General features: G+C 44.0%; 1 pseudogene; it reads right to left on the bottom strand.

Annotated features, from left to right (window-relative positions):
* Positions 1–813: 813 nt before the first annotated feature.
* Positions 814–1,478, bottom strand: LOC117095181 (annotated as a pseudogene).
* Between the last annotated feature and the right edge of the window lie 5,086 nt (positions 1,479–6,564).

Raw genomic sequence — 6,564 nt, forward strand, 5'->3', positions numbered from 1 at the left:
GGGAAAAGTGACCCTCACTAATACAGTCATTAAAATCAGGAAATGTAATTTCAATTTTTTTTTTCTTTTTGGGGGCCTATTAGGTTAACAATGCTTTTAAAAATATATTGTAAATATGAGTGCTATAAGACAGGAATTTCCATATTTATGTTGGGATTATAAACTGGCATGACCCTGAACAGCAATTTAGCAATGTGTATGTTAAGAATCTTAGAAAATGTTTTTCACTTTTGATTTAGTATTTCCACTTCATGAAGTCTATCCTTAGGAAATAATATTTGAGCAAAGATTTATGTACAAAGATGTGTGAGCTGCATGATCTATAATGCATAAAATGAAAATGGGAATCAATTGAAATAGTCAATAACGAATTACTACATAATTATCAATATATCCATACATTATACATCCATAAAATGTTTCTAGGTATATTTATCTAAATATGTATATAATCATATGACACCTAAATTTATTTTATATATGATATACGATGTGAGATATAGGTATGAATATGAATGTATGATATACATCCAAAAAGAATAGGAGATACTAGGAGCTATTTTAATTTTGTCTATTTCTCATTTCAGAAATTTCTATGAAGAACATTTTAATAGTTTTATACGTAGGAAAAAACGAGCTAATTTTTCTTAACCAGGTGTTCATTGGTCCTTCTCCGATTGTTCAAAATGCCTCCATTTATCTTCTTCTAGGATCACTCATTTTCATTGGTTTATTTGCAAGATGAAACAGTGTCCAGCACTGAAGACTCCTGGAAAAGATATGTCTAAAAGCTGTTGTCTCCCCTTGGAAAGTTTACTTGGAGCTGGCATACTTGGTGACGGCCTAGGTGCCCTCCGACACGGCGTGCTTGGCCCGCTCTCCAGGCAGCAGCAGGTGCACAGCCAGCCGTCTGGATCTGCCTGGAGGTGATGGTCCACCTGGTGGTGTAATGCGCCAGGCGGAAAGCCTCACCCGCGATGCGCTTTATGTCGACATCTTTATGCCGTTAACGAAAGAATTCATGCTGCCCATGGCCTTGGAAGAGATACTGGTGTTGGGGTGGACCTGCTTCAGCACCTTGTATGCATACACAGAGTAACTCTCCTTGCGGCTGCACTTGCGCTTCTTGCCATCTTTCTTCTGCGTCTTGGTCACCACCTTCTTGGAGCCCTTCCTGGGGGCGGGAGCAGACTTGGCTGGCTCAGGCATCTTAAAACAACAGAAATGTGTCAAAGAAAAAAATGAAATCGTATTACTTTCAAATAAGGACAGCTTCAGCTAATAGCTGACAGTGGACTTCTGACCAGAAATTTTATCATAAGATCTCTTTGATATACTAATTGAATAAATATCACACATGGTTGTTGGTGCTTTACTAGCGATTTTGAACACGATTGATGAGTGTGCTTTCTTGAGCTGGTTAAACATGACTTTCTGCTGTTTTATTTTTGTTTTTGTTTTTTTTTGTGTGTGTGTGTGTTTTTAGATGGGGTCTTGCTCTGTTGCCCAGGTTGGAGGGCAGTGGCGCGATCTCAGCTCACTGCAACCTCGGCCTCCTGGATTCAAGTGATTCTCCTGCCTCAGCCTCCCAAGTAGTTGGGACTACAGGCGCACGTTGCCACACCCGGCTATTTTTTTGTATTTTTAGTAGAGACGGGGTTTCACTGTGTTGTCCAGGCTGGTCTAGAATTCCTGAGTTCAGGCAATCCACCCGTCTTGACCTCCCAAAGTGCTGGGATTACAGGCGTGAGCCACCATGCCCAGCCTGCTGTTTTACTTTTAATAACACTTTTTTAGCAAGCCCCTTAATTCACCTTTAGTCAAAAAACTTCCTGTCAAACCCTTATTGCCACACTGGAATCTTCCAGAAAAAAGTGTCCTTGGGAGAAGAAGAGGGGTATGTATAAGAGTCAGAGGGAGTGGCCGGGCGCGGTGGCTCAAGCCTGTAATCCCAGCACTTTGGGAGGCCGAGACGGGCGGATCACGAGGTCAGGAGATCGAGACCATCCTGGCTAACCCGGTGAAACCCCGTCTCTACTAAAAAATACAAAAAATTAGCTGGGCGAGGTGGCGGGCGCCTGTAGTCCCAGCTACTCGGGAGGCTGAGGCAGGAGAATGGCGTAAACCCAGGAGGCGGAGCTTGCAGTGAGCTGAGATCCGGCCACTGCACTCCAGCCTGGGAGACAGAGCGAGACTCCGTCTCAAAAAAAAAAAAAAAAAAAAGAGTCAGAGGGAGTGAAGCATGGTGATAATGATGGTGGTGATGGTGGTGGTGGTGGTGATAGTGGTGATGATGGTGGTGGTGGAGATGATGATAGTGATGTTGATGGTGGTGGGGGTGGTAGTGATGATAGTTGTGGTGGTCCTGATGGTGGTGGTGATGGTGATGGTGGTGGTGATAGTGATGGTGGTGGTGATGGTGATGGTGGTGGTGGTGGTGGTGTGTTGGTGATGGTGATGGTGGTGGTATGGTCTTGATGGTGGTGGTGATAGTGGTGGTGGTGGTGATGGTGATGGTGGTGGTATGGTCTTGATGGTGGTGGTGATAGTGGTGGTGATGGTGATGGTGATGGTGGTGGTGATAGTGATGGTGGTGGTGATGGTGATGGTGGTGGTATGGTCTTGATGGTGGTGGTGATGGTGGTGGGGATGATGATGATGGTGATGGTGGCGATGTGGTGGTGGTGATGGTGGTGGTGGTAGTAATGGTGGTGTTGTTGGTGATGATCATCATGATGGTAGTGGTGTGGTAATGGTAGTGGAGATGATGATTATGGTGATGGTGATAGGGATAATGATGGTCTTGCTGATGGTTGTGGTGGTAGTGGTGATGGTGCTGATGGTGGATGTGATGATGGTGGTGGTGGTGGTGGTGGTGTTGGTGGTGGTGATGGTGGTGGTGGTGATGGTGATGGTGGTGGTGGTGGTGATGGTGGTGGTGGTGGATGTGATGATGGTGATGGTGGTGGTGGTGGTGTTGGTGGTGGTGATGGTGGTGGTGGTGATGGTGATGGTGGTGGATGTGATGATGGTGGTGGTGGTGATGGTGATGGTGTTGGTGGTGGTGATGGTGGTGGTGGTGATGGTGCTGGTGGTGGATGTGATGATGGTGATGGTGGTGGTGGTGGTGTTGGTGGTGGTGATGGTGGTGTGGTGATGGTGGTGGTGGTGGTGGTGATGGTGTTGGTGGTGGTGATGGTGGTGATGGTGATGGTGTTGCTGATGGTTGTGGTGGTAGTGGTGATGGTGCTGGTGGTGGATGTGATGATGGTGATGGTGGTGGTGGTGGTGGTGGTGGTGATGGTGGTGGTGGTGATGGTGATGGTGGTGGTGGTGGAAATGATGGTGCTGGTGCTGGTGGTGGTGATAGTGGTAGTAGCAGTGGTGGTAGTGGTGGTGGTGGTGGAAATAACGATGATAGTGCTGGTGATGGTGGTGTTGGTAGTGGTGGTGGTGGGGATGATGCTGGTGGTGGTGATGATGGTAGTGGTGGTAGTTTGTTATAAGCAGGGGCATATATAGCTGGTTCTTCATCCTTCACCTCTTCCCTTCCCACTTTTGCAGCTACATGGTATCTGGGGAGGCAGCAGTCATCCTGAAATCTTGAAGTAGCAAGGACAATACTAAAATATGATTTGCTAAAGGAGGCCAAGTGCAGTGGTGACAGCCTGGGCCCTAGATGGCACAGATGAATTGTTGAGCCTATGCCAACAGAAGCCCACCTCTAAACTGGTAGGTTTTGGAGAAAACCTGCTCATTTTAGACACTGTTGGTCAGTAGGTTTTCCATTACTTGCGGTCAAACACGATACTGATAGGGGCATCCTCTTGGGATGTGAGTAATGCCTGATATCTTCACGCATAGCCATGGATGTTTGCTGAGCTCCTGCTCCTCTCTTTTTTCACAACACTCTGTTCTTCTATGATTTGCATTTCTTTACTTATGTATTTCATAGTTTTAGACACGTCGTAGTACTAAATACATATCAGATAATCTCATTATGTGAAGTATTTGAAGGCCTAATTCTCTATTTGTTGTTTCTTTTGACTCCTCTCCTTATGGCTCACTTCCTCAACAGCTTTCTAATTTTGACGAGTGAGCTCATCTGCACTGAGGCTTTGTCTGTAGGACTTTCTTGTGGCCTGGATTAAGAGGATGACTATTACTTCTGCCAGGCGTCCAGGGGGTGTTACCAACCCAGGAATATTTCTCATGTTAATTTATTTGTTTTGCAGTACCTGGGCCATGAGGTACAATACATTGGACCCCAAACCCTGAACTCTAAACGATGTGGACGTTGTTTGCAGAGTTTACAATGTCTCAGGAATCATTTTTCTTTTTTTTCAGTGCTCAAGCTAAAATGGACAAGCTTCCTTCTCTCTCTTTGTTAGGGTGCAATCTGCTCTTTTACCAAATATGCAGCTTCTTGTGGGTGTCACCTTCTGCAGGGATCTCAGACACAGCTCCCCATCCTGATCCGGCCTATGAGACTTCTTCTCCTATATTTGTACAGCTATAAACCCAAGCCCCAGGGTACATAAATGGACTCCCATCTTCTTTCCACCTCCACCAGGTATCTGAAATGGTCACACCTATTTAGTCTACTGGTGTCCATGTTTCTTTCTGTTTTTGGCCCCTGATACCCTAATTTCTTTTTGAACTCAGTTTTGCATTTAAGAAGGCATTTATTATATTTTGTCTAGCACCAATCAGAATCACAAGTCAGGCAGATTCGGCACAAAGAGGTAGATTTAAGGATGTTCTTTGCATCACTACATCACTGTTGATAATAGCCCTGCACCCCTCCCCCAAGGGCAACAATCTGAGTGTCCCCTGGGAGACAGTGAAGGGTTAGCTCCCGAATGCTGGGCTAGCCCTGATTTTGTCATCAACTTATCACCAGCACTAGCTCAGTGTGTGGCATGTAGTAAATGCTCGGTACTTTTGTGGTTGGATTTTGAACTAGGAATTAGTAATTTAATTGCTGCACATTCATATGTGCCTTACTAAGCTGCATTAAAATCATTTTGTAGGAAAACATTTAATAAAGTAGGAAAATGTTCTTGACATATTTTTAGTTAAAAGAAAAAATAATAAGGAAGGCAAACATAGGTTGCCTGACAGCTATGTGCCGTACAAGTTCTACTTGGAGAAATAAAATGGTGCAAGAAAAATAAATGAGAAGAATACATACAAAAATATTAAAAGAGGTTATCTTTGGAGTGGGATTACAGATCATTTTTGTTATTTTCTTTATACTTTTATATGTTTTCTGATTTTTCATGGACAATATGCATGACTTTTACAATATCATTTGTTTTAAAGAAGGCAGATAGGGCAATTGCCATCAAAGAGAGACTGCTGCAACCAAGTGACCTCCAGAGCTGACTGCTCCTCAGAAGACCTGGCCTCACTTTTGCCCTCCACACAGTTACTTCTACTGGGGAAGTCCCAACACCTTCCCTTACCACTGGCCTAGGCATTGGGGCTTCTGCAGGAAACATTTTAAAAAAGAAACAACAGCAAGGACAACATTCATAATAATAGTTACATAGAAGAAGAACAGCATTAATGATCATAGTTAACACATACAAAGTATACTATGTGTCGGGCACATATGTAATCATTTATATGTATTTATTCAGTTAATCCTCATGACATATTACCCTATTTTATAGATGAGAAGAGTGAGGCAAATACATATTGTAGCATATGTATATAGAAAGTACACTGTTCTCAAATATGTTACTGTATCAGTCAGCATAGGCTAGAATTTGCTGCTGTAACAAGCATCTTCAAGTCTCTGCAACTAGAAGCAACTTATTTCTCCCTTATACCAATGCCCATTGTAGATCAGCTGGGGGCTGACCTTCCTGACTAAGGGAAAACCCAGGCTCTATCTCTTTGTCTCTGCTTTTGCGAAGGCAAGGCAAAAGAGACTATGAAACTATTATGAATTGGCTCTTATGATTTTCTCCAGGAAGTAGCATAAGTCACTTCCACTAACTGGCAAAAGTGAGTCACATGACCATACCTACTCCAAGAGGCCCAGGGCTTGGCCTCTTACCACACGTCAGCAAAAGAGACCCAGACTATTTGGAAAACAGCACAAATGACTACCATAGATATCTAAATTGACCCTCAAAAAATCTTATCCTATTTTAGTTTAGAATGGTTGGTTAGTGAACTCTCCAGAGATCCAGCCAGAAAAGAGGGTGGAGTGTGGCACCAGTGCCTGGGTTCCAAGGCCTTAGGACGGCTGCTGTTCTAGTGTAGGAGTCATCATGAGACAGTCCCTAACATTTTTTCCTTCATTCCTTTCACTGTATTTTATTCATTCCAAGAAAAAGGTTCTTACTGGTTTTATCACAGAGGCAACACTTTCCCTAGTAAAGGAGCAGTGATGTTTCACAGTTCAAAGGGGGCATGAAAGGGCTTAGCGATGTGATAAGCCAAACCATGGTTCAGCTCCATTCTCTAGCTGTGTGACCTGGGCAAACACTGAACACTCAGAGCCTCACTTTCCTTATCTGTAAATGGGCCGTGGTGCCCACCTCCACTTCT

The sequence above is a fragment of the Trachypithecus francoisi genome, unplaced genomic scaffold, assembly GCF_009764315.1.
Source record: "Trachypithecus francoisi isolate TF-2019V2 unplaced genomic scaffold, Tfra_2.0 Lachesis_group13, whole genome shotgun sequence".
NCBI lineage: Eukaryota > Metazoa > Chordata > Mammalia > Primates > Cercopithecidae > Trachypithecus > Trachypithecus francoisi.